General features: G+C 37.8%; 1 long non-coding RNA gene across 2 annotated transcripts in view; it reads right to left on the bottom strand.

Moving 5' to 3' along the window:
- Positions 1–10,851, bottom strand: part of LOC103278903 (uncharacterized) — an 89,615-nt gene continuing 78,764 nt past the window's right edge. For both annotated transcript variants that reach the window (XR_010006723.1, XR_010006724.1), the window contains exon 4: positions 1–9,358. This is a non-coding gene — a long non-coding RNA (uncharacterized LOC103278903). The remainder of the gene's footprint in view (positions 9,359–10,851) is intronic.

The following is a 10,851-nucleotide window of genomic DNA, read 5'->3' as shown; positions in this document are numbered from 1 at the left end:
TGAAAACCTTTACTCTTTTATTATGCAAGGTGCTAGATCAAGAAGAAAATCTGTGGTTAGGGAAGATATGCCTAACTATGATTGGATCTATACTATATTGTTCTAGGTACTTGATACCACTTTAACTGCTATATCCTCTGGTATCATAGGATTGGTAGCTGGTGTGGAATTTTCTGCTGAAGACCTGTAGTCCATTCATGGGCAGGGTCAATCCAAAACATTTTGCTGCCAAAGAGGAAGTAGATAATATGTCCTGTCCCTGCAAGTCAAAATGCATAATACCCAAGTCAGGTTAGCTTACCTGGTGTAAAAATACTTGCAAGTTCCTTTTGCTCACCTTGGCAATGGAAATATAATAATAGGAAAGTAATCAAATAAATATGGAGAGACAGACAGCCATGTTTGCAAAAAATGAGTCACATGATCCATTATAAGGGATGGGCATCAGTTAATTGGGCTTCTACAGATGTTAACTACCGTGTTTCCCCGAAAATAAGACAGTGTCTTATATTAATATTTGCTCCCAAAGATGTGCTAGGTCTTATTTTCAGAGGATGTCTTATTTTTCCATGAAGAAGAATTCACATTTATAGTTGAACAAAAAAATAAACATTTATTATATACTGTACAGTAGTTGTCATCACAAACCAGCATAACCAGACAAACTGTGAATCTTATCAAGAATTTCTTGTTACTACCATTATTTTCATGTACAACAATCTATGGTACATACATTTACCGATCCTGCATGCTCTGGTGTTCTGTTTGGTGGGCATGCTTCCAAACAAAAACTTTGCTAGGTCTTACTATTGGGGGAGGCCTTATATTTAGCAATTCAGCAAAACCTCTACTAGGTCTTATTTTCAGGGGATGTCTTATTTTCGGGGAAACAGGGTATCATGGTTGGACGTATAGTGATAAATCTCACTTGCTCTAATTCCCAATGGATGTCCAGAACAATGAAATATGTTTTTGTTGTGTGCTTTTGCAGGGTGCCACAAGTTCAGGTTGACTTGATGCAATTAACAACAACAATGCTTCAAGATACTTGGGATTTTCCCCCACCAGGACAGGATATGAAACTGCACAGTTTTTTCTATGAAAGTTGCATGGTTTGCTTAGAAACTGCATAACTTTCATATAAACTGAAACCTGTGCATGCCTGAGAGAGGAACCCCTGCATGGTAAAGAAGACAGGAAAAGAAATGAACAGATAAAGGGAATGGAAGAAGAAAATCAAATACAGCTGGACCTCCATAAGCACAGATTCTGCATCCATGAATTCAAGCAACCATGACTCAAACACATTACGAAATAAAAATCCATAAAGCAAACTTTGATTTTTGTGTTGTCGAAGACTTTCATGGCCAGAATCACAGGGTTGTTGTGTGTTTTCCAGGCTGTATGGACATGTTCCAGAAGCCTTCTCTCCTGACGTTTCGCCCACATGTATGGCAGGCATCCTCAGAGGTTGTGAGGTATATTGGAAAAAACTAAGCAAGGAAGGTTTATATATCTGTGGAAGGTCCAGGGTGGGCGAAGGAACTCTTTTGTGTGAATGTTTTAATTAATCACCTTGATTAGCATTAATGGCTTTCCCAGATTCATTTTCTGGCTTCTTCCTGCCTGGGGGAATCTTTTGTTCAGAAGTGTTAGCTGCCCCTGATTGATTTATGTCTAGAATTCCTCTGTTTTCAGAGTGTTGTTCCTTATTTACTGTTCTGATTTTAGAGTTTTAGAGTAGCCAGATTTTGTTCATTTTCATGGTTTCCTCCTTTCTTTTGAAATTGTACACATGCTTGTGGATTTCAATGGCTTCTCTGTGTAGTCTGACATGGTGGTTGTTAGAGTGCTCCAACATTTCTGTGTTCTCAAATAATATACTGTGTCCAGGTTGGTTCATCATGTGCTCTGCTATGGCTGACTTCTCTGGCTGAATCAGTCTGCAGTGCCTTTCATGTTCCTTGATTCGTGTTTGGCCAATGCTGCATTTGGTGGTCCCATGTAGACTTGTCCACAGCTGTATGGTATATGGTAGACTCCTGCAGAGATGAGAGGATAGTTTGTAGGTTGTGTTTCTTCATCAGCTTCCCTATTCAGTGGTTCCCTTGATGTATGGTAAGAACACTTTTCCTCTGGGTGGATCTTTGTCTTTACTCTCATGGCTTGTTCTTGGCCTTGCAGCTCTTCTGATATCTATGGTGGAGTATCCACTGGTCTGTAAAGCTTAGTTTAGGTGGTTTAGTTCACCTTGGAGGAGGTGAGGTTCACAGATTATTTGATTTTGCTGTTTTGTATAAGGCATAACATTTTACTATACCATCATGTATATAATGAGACGTGAGCATCTATGAATTTTTGTATTTATTGGTGATCCTGAAACCAAACTCCAGTGGATACCAAGGGCCCACTGTATGTTCATATGTTTCTTTAATGTATAGTTCATCTTTTTCCCACATGGCACCTTGCAACACAAATTAATACACAGCATAGCTAAAATAAATGGGAAATAGGTTATTAATGTCTTGTCCAGAAGAGGGGGAACATCTCTGGAATTTTGGAGAATGTCTAGTTCTTCTTGTGTTGATTTTATTTCCATCCAAACCCTTTCTTGAAATATCTAAGTCACTAAAATACTCTTACGACAACTGAAGTGAATGCACATCATATATCTTTTCATTCTTCTTACCTGATTCTCTCCAGTTAATTGGGGAGACCGAGAGATTGCGTGTGGTTAGGTGAAATATGACCATCCCTTCCACTATTTTGCCTGTGGCAATCTCTTGAGACTAAGGAAGCTCAAAACAGTAACTCACACACTTCTACATCTCATTCAGGAATCCTCAACAATTATAATATTTCATGCTTGTTTGACTTTGGAATTTCTTAAAGTTATATATTTAGGCTTCATCCGCTTGCCATGTAGTTTTAGGAAATTCCTGGCTCCAAGAAGTCTCATTCCAGTTAAGACCTTGTTATCCTAGGCCAGTGCAGTGCCAGAAATTGTGCAGTGTGCATTACATATGTAAAGATTCCTGGAGTTATTATTCTGATCAAATGAACAAATATAGGCCCAAATTATTTTTGCTCATCAATTTTGGACTTTGATTTTTAAATCCATTCAATGGCTTTGGCCAGCTCGTGTGTGTGTATGTATTCCTCCTATGTCAAAACATTTTTAAAAATCTGATGAGAACTTCCACTGTGTTTCCATTGAAAGGAGCAGGAGTTATACAAGAGCTCTTATGTAGAGCAAATCAATGAGGTTTTCAAAGGACAATTTTCTCTTAGACTACGCATGTTTGAGAACCAGTGTGTCATAGTAGTTTGAGCATTAGACTATGACTCTAGAGACCAGGATTTGAATCCCCATTCATCCATGGAAACACACTGGGTAAGCTTGGGCGAGTTACACTCTCTCGGCCTCAGAGAAAGGTGAAGCCAAACCATCTCTGAACAAATTTTACCAAGAAAACCCCGTAATAGGGTCACCTTAGGGTTGCCATAAATCAGAAATGCATAGGACAGCAATGCCAGATTTCTTTCTTTTTTTATCGAAAGAAAGACATGACCTTAAGACAACATCTGTAACTACAACAAACATTCAAATGAAAATTGTATGTATGAGAAAAAAAGCATTATTTCAAATCTCAAATGGATACTGAAGGGAAAAAAAACTTATCTGCATTTATTAGTCATTTTCTTTTTTTATTGCTTTCCAGTCTTGGGAAACAAAGCTGAAAAAGACAGTTTCACAAGATTGCAATTAAATGTGATTGCATGACTTGTTGGCTTACATACGTTTGGTAGAGTTTCCTGAGGGAGAATAATAATAATTTAGTATGCTGACTTGAATAATGACAAGAACATCTGAATAAAATCTTTAGTGTTCTAAATTGACAGATTTTGTAATCTTGAAAAAAAACAAGGATTATATAGAGGCAGAGATCCAGCGAAAAGTACTTAGATTTAGCTGCAGGATAGGAAGAGCAGTGAGGCGGCCATATATTCGAGTCTGCATTGTGTGCACCTCATGAGCAAACCGAAAATATGAACAGAGGGTAGGATCCCCATGTACAGATCTATGTCTGTGATTCATTGCTGTACACATTCCTTTTTATTTTTTCTCCTTTTTTGGTAAATGAAATAAAGCTTATGTAGAAATGAGTAATTCATCTACACCCTGTACTGCACATTGGACTGACCCAAGGTATTTCATAGCCTGGGGCATAAAAAAAAGACAGATGTCTCCTCCCATTCTTTGACAAAAGGTTGCCTGCAGCAGTAATGTAATCTTTCTTGAACACTGACAATGGAGCTACATTCTTCACCTCATTCACAACATTCTTTTCTTGCTCTTTCTCTCATTCATCTTTAAATCTCAATTAAAAACTTTGTTTTCTGAAGCTTTTGGAATTTTATTTTAATATTATTTTATAATCTTTACTATTTTGATTGTATGTATATAAGAGTTTGAATTATATTATATTCCACTGGTTTACAATTCTATCTGAATTTTTTTTTTCCAGTTGTGTAATTTTATATTTGTATTATTCCTTCCTTCCCATGTGCATGTAGGTGTATAAATGTGTACACCTTGTTTTTCCTTTAATGCACCATGTACACTGCTAGTGCCATATAAATGAATGATTGTGACCTCCTATGAAGACAACAGGTTAGCTTAAGCAGGCTGTGTTTCAAACAATTTTCCTTTCTAACATCATGCTGCTTTTGAGCCATATAGAGCCATGGTAAACACCCCCAAATGATTTATAGTTCACTAAAAGACCACAAATAAATATATGTTTGTTTTTTTCCTTTTATTAAAGAGACCTTTCCAATTGGGTTCAGAGATGCACAAGTTCAAAGCCTTAGAAGATTGGGAATAAACCTAGCAGCAGCTACACTCCGTGAACTATATTGTACCTAACCCTTTAATAAATCGATTTGATGATTTTTGTGTAATTTGTACCTTTTAAACTATGTACTGTATCTATTTCTCATATGAAGTGTATACACACTTTTTTCTTTAAATGTATTGGAATATAACCTAGAGACAGCCACCCTTCTGTGACCCTGTTCAAGTAATCTCCTGGGAATGGAAAAGTGAGGAAACCCCTCTGTCTGTTTCCCAAGCCAGATAATAATCAGAGTGATCTCCTTTTGCCAGCTAGATAAGCTTGGTATGTTTGTTCAGTTCACCTGAGGCTGAGAATCTGCTGCTCCCTTGTGGAAACAGGGTCTTAGAATATGTGCATTCCTGAACTCTTTTATTGACAGCTAGGTCCTTGATTACCTAAGATCAGCACTTTTGTCCCTTGAGTCTTGCAACTTTGTGTCCTGGGCTCTATATCTTTGTTTGGCACGGAACTGGCCATTTGAGCTAATCAAAAGCTCATCAACATATCTGTGCCATTTATTCCTCACAAACTGCTCCATCCCAGGGGGCGTCTCTACAGCTGATTGTTCCTTTACACTGGCCAATCCCATTCTCCTTGCCAGGGAATCCACACCTGGAGGCGGCGATGTCAACAGAGTTCCCAGCCAATCCCGGCACAGATCCTAGCCTGCCTCTTTTTCAGACAATCAGGGCAGGGAGCAGGAAGTTTGAATAGAACTGTATAAGATGTTTTGTATTTTTCTGTGAATTCATGCTTGTATATCTTGAAGCAAATTGCTTGTACTTGCATTATTTTTTGGCCAAATCATATTAAACTTCTGTGGCTTGTCTTCAACTTAGTGAGTTTTTTTTCCTGTCCTAGCCTATCTGGTTTAGCATATACTCACTAGGCATGGACTCTCTATCTGCGGTCCTACCGTGTTTCCCAAAAATAAGACAGTGTCTTATATTAATTTTTGCTCCCAAAGAGGCGCTAGGTCTTATTTTCAGATGATGTCTTATTTTTCCATGAAGAAGAATTCACATTTATTGTTGAACAAAAAAATGAACATTTATTATATACTGTACAGTAGTTGTCATCACAAACCAGCATAACCAAACAAACTGTGAATCTTATCAAAAATTTCTTGTTACTACCATTATTTCCATGTACAACAATCTATGGTATGTACATTTACCAATCCCACATGCTCTGGTGTTCTGTTTGGCGGGCATGCTTCCAAACAAAAACTTTGCTAGGTCTTACTTTCGGGGGAGGCCTTATATTTAGCAATTCAGCAAAACCTCTACTAGGTCTTATTTTCTGGGGATGTCTTATTTTCGGGGAAACAGGGTAGCTGAAATCACTACAATGCTGCTGTCTCTTAGCATCCACCACTTCACCCTGCCTAATATTTGGGCCAGCTCTAACTGCGAATGTACAATACTTTGTTCTTTTACTTGTCTTTTAACTTTGCAGATTTCTCTGTTTGCTCCCACCATTACAGGAATTGGGGAAAACATAAAACAAGACTGATTGTAACATCTGATAAAAATATGAACTCTTCACTACTTTTCATTGCAGTGGCTCCCAGTTGTCAGTCACACTTTATAGTATTATTACATGATAATTTTCAGTTTCCTGTTCTTACATTCAAGGAGTATGTGCTAAAAACAAGAACTGTTATCATGAGATGCAATCATCATGGCATAACTAGAAAATATCTAGCTGTAAAAACTGCCCCAAGTTTGACTGCAAATGATAATAATGACTAGACTCATCCAAGCTGGGGTCTTATTAATATTTTTGTTGACATGGCTGGTGGGAACTGTAATAGAAACTTTCATAATGTTTTCTTGAATCTAGAAGCTAGAGAGTTTGAGTTATACATGGGCACCTCACCCTCTCCTTACAGGCCCCATAAAATTTTTATGTGAGGTGCCCATATACAACACGAATACCCCAAGTTCTAGACTCAAGAAAACTTTATTTTGTTAATTACATTAAAACTTTATTAATTATATTTTGTCATAATCTGTAAGCCTCTCTGAGTCCCCTTCGGGGTGAGAAGAGCATGGTATAAATATAATAAATAAATAAATTTATGAAGGATTATTCCTCTACAATTTATGCCTCACCTTTAAAAATTACCCTTTTCACAGTGTTATTTTATCTTCTAATTACAGGATGAATAATGAGGCAGGAAGGGATAGAATCAAAAACAACAATGGTCCACTCAGAAAATGGAGATGTACCCATTGTTTAGTTGTTTATATTGATGTGTCAGATTGTACTTTTTTCTCTTGTTTGGCTTCTTCTATTAGACTCACATACATTCTGAAAGCTCTTTATTTAATAATGGCAATACAATCCAGCTACCACTTAAATGGATGAACATCTGTTCGCTTAGGTGCAAAATATCCTGAGTGATTTCTAGACAGGAGAATCAGACCATAGCTTTCTTCATTATAGTTACGGTATATTAGATTTACATTTTAGCCTGATACTAAATGCTTTAAACTGGCCTCAGTCTAGTGGAAATTAACAATTATGGCCTAGTCCAATGAAACGACATTTATAGGCTGCTCTGAGTATTATATTCCCTGCCAGAGCTGAAGTAAACAATACAAAGTTTAATAGCTACTTCTAGCATAAATATTCAAACAACATGCAAACCGAGCGCTTTCCTATTTTCTGGCTCCACTGCTTGTTTTTAGAAAGTGATTTTTATCCTAAAAGACTGTATCAAAAATCTTTGGAAAGTGCACAGACAAATAGATTTCTAGCTGAAGTTGGCTATAGATGGCATTGGAACAATTCCATAAACATATTATGGCCTATCAAGCCCAATATTGCTTAACTCTAGGCTACCAGACCATAATCTTCACATACTAAGCAACCTTTGTTCTGACCATTTCCAGACCACACTGGTCTGTCTGGCAAGAATATGGGAGAAGGTCTACTGCTCCCAGACTCTGGAAATCCCTCCTTAGAAAAGTTGGGCTACTGCCCTCTTTCAACCATGTCACATGGCCGGCCGAGTTGCTCTGCTTCATTGAGAGGTGTGGGGAACCCGGCACCCCATACCCTGCTTTGCCCAGCTCCAGCTGAGGGTGGTCACATGGGGGGAAGCATGGCACATGAATGGAGCATCCAGCTTCTCCCCATGGATTCCAGTGTCAACACAGCATGTACCGACTCCACTCTCTTTCACTCACAGAGCCACACAAGCATTGTTTGATGGGAGCCAATGGGCTCTGTGGGACACCCGAGCTAAACTGGCACCTATCATCGATTTTAGCCCCATTTGAAGAGGTCCTTAGCTACTTTTCCATACTTTTCCATAGGCAAGCAAATACTTTTTTTTTATTTTGGCAGGCCTTTAAAATCTGATTGGGAAAAGATCCTTTGAATGGGCATGCTTTTAAGTACTTTTAATTAGAATAATAAACTCCACCACACTCCAAGGTAGGAGGGAGGAATTACAAGTTACAACCTAGACATAACTAGTTACTTTCAAGCTCTGAATTAGGTGGATGAAGAGACAGACATTTTGAGGAATGTTCCTCAGGTACAAAACATGGCCATCATTTTCTACCCTTTATAGTGCTAGGAAAGTGGCCTTTATAGCTTGTCGCACAGGAGTATAAAATATCTCCACCTCCTGACATTTCTTTTATGGTCTGTTATAAGGTCAGACACGTTGTTCTCTTTTGCAGCTTGCCACCTTACTCTTAGCCTACATACTGTTCTTTGGTGTACTACAAGATCATATTTAGATACAGGAGTTCCTAGATATGCCTATAAGAAAGCACAACAAGGATCATACAGTAGGTTTTTATAGACCAGCAATGAGGCATAACTACTGAATACATGTCCTTTCTAAATACAAAGAAACAAATGAGATTTTTTGAAAAAAAGAAAAGAAAATCAGGCAAAAAAAAAATCTGAGACAAAAAGTGTTATCTTTTGTCATTTTTCCAAGGCAATCTGATGTACTGAGGTGGAAAGGTCCCATGCTGGTTTTAATGAATCATGGTGGCAAAAAGCACAAGTGATATACTCCAGCTGTTAGTAGACTGGATTTACTGCTAACCCTATCACACTGCTAGCCTTTCCTTGGCCAGTGCTAACTCTATTGCAAGATGTAGATATTACATCACCTAAAGATTGTGGATACTAATAAGTGTCTGGAGTCTTATTCTCTTCCTTGTAGGAATGTCTTGTCACATAAAATGCATGACATAATGTCACCATGCCTTGGTGTTATTGCTAGAGCAGTTAATGATGTGGACTTGGGAGTAAAAGAGTATCTTTGTACTCATTTGGGGAGAGATCAGATGAACGGGGCCTTGAAAGATTTTGCTGTCATAAAGCTCATTCCACAGATGGGAGTAGTAACTCCATATGGGAAGAAGTACTTCTTTCTCTTTGCTATAAGCCAGCAGCCCATCACTTTTCCAGGGTGAAGCTGTGACCTAAACAATATGAGACAATAAGTTGTGCTTTCTCCAACTACAATCAGTTTCTTCACACCACACCCCATGATTTTATAAACGATCGTATTTCCCCCTCCCATTATCTTTCAATGTGTTTTTTAATACTGCTCTTGAGAACGTCAGACCTCAATGAAAACAGCAAATGCATGAAGATAAAATACATTCCAATATTGGCTACAAATGGAGGTGTAATCAGACACATTCCCTCAAGGACAGAAACAAGCTGTGGTTATCCTCACTTCACACTTTGTTCCCAGTGCTAAGTGATACATGAAGTCCCTGAGCAGCAGCTGTACCACTGGTGGAAGGAACTTTATATTTACTAACAGTCGCTAAGACCAAGATAAAATAGGCCTTGCTGGGAGAGGTTTTGTCAAGCTGAATAACAGTGATGGTCAGCTTGACAACATATACAACTAAAACATGAGTTTGCTACATGCACATTATAGTTTGATAGGCACATGAAAAATGTAATTGTGAATCAGGCTGAAATATTACACAGCCCAACCAAAAAAAAAAAAACATTCATGTTGTCTTGGTTTTTAGGCCTGTTCCTGGGGATATTTGGGAATTGATTCAGAAAATTGCACTGGATAGGCCGCATCAACTCTAGTTTCTTAGGTATGTTTTTCATAGGGGAGCAGATGAAGAATGGTACAGTAGAATCTCACTTATCCAAGCCTCGCTTATCCAAGTTTCTGGATTATCCAAGCCATTTTTGTAGTCAATGTTTTCAATATATCGTGATATTTTGGTGCTAAATTTGTAAATACAGTAATAACAACATAACATTACTGCGTATTGAACTGCTTTTTCTGTCAAATTTGTTGTAAAACATGATGTTTTGGTGCTTAATTTGTAAAATCATAACCTAATTTGATGTTTAATAGGCTTTCCCTTAATCCCTCCTTATTATCCAAGATATTCGCTTATCCAAGCTTCTGCCGGCCCGTTTAGCTTGGCTAAGTGAGACTCTACTGTATAAGGGGTATGTTTTGTATCTCAAAATCTTGAGCAGATAAGGGGAAACTGATGCCATTTTTGTAATCAGCAAGTCAAATACACCCAGAAACAGGTCAAACAATAAAGGCACCAAAATGTATGTTGGCCAGTGTTATTAATACTATCTTAATATGTGAGACTTAAGGAAATCTTTACATGGTGAAATATTATACTTTATTTGTCTAGGTAAAGTAAAATATCAAAATCAAATGTAGACACTTATAACATAGGTCTATTCTGTTTAGGAATAGTAATTGCTTTGGGGATCTTTTCATGGTTAACATATGCTGGAAATATGTGTGATACTGGATTAGAACATCGGCTCTGGGTGGTAGCATTGGATTAATAATGCTACCATCCAGAGTTTGGAAAAGTTACTTTTTGGACAACAACTTTCAGAATCCATTAGTAGCCAACATGCACAGGATCTGAAGGAAATTAAAATTCAGTCCAGTTTTCTTGAGATTACC

The sequence above is a fragment of the Anolis carolinensis genome, chromosome 5, assembly GCF_035594765.1.
Source record: "Anolis carolinensis isolate JA03-04 chromosome 5, rAnoCar3.1.pri, whole genome shotgun sequence".
In the NCBI taxonomy this organism is placed as follows: Eukaryota; Metazoa; Chordata; class Lepidosauria; order Squamata; family Dactyloidae; genus Anolis; species Anolis carolinensis.
Note: the sequence above shows the minus strand (reverse complement) of the source record. Positions and strands in the feature narration are given on the sequence as shown.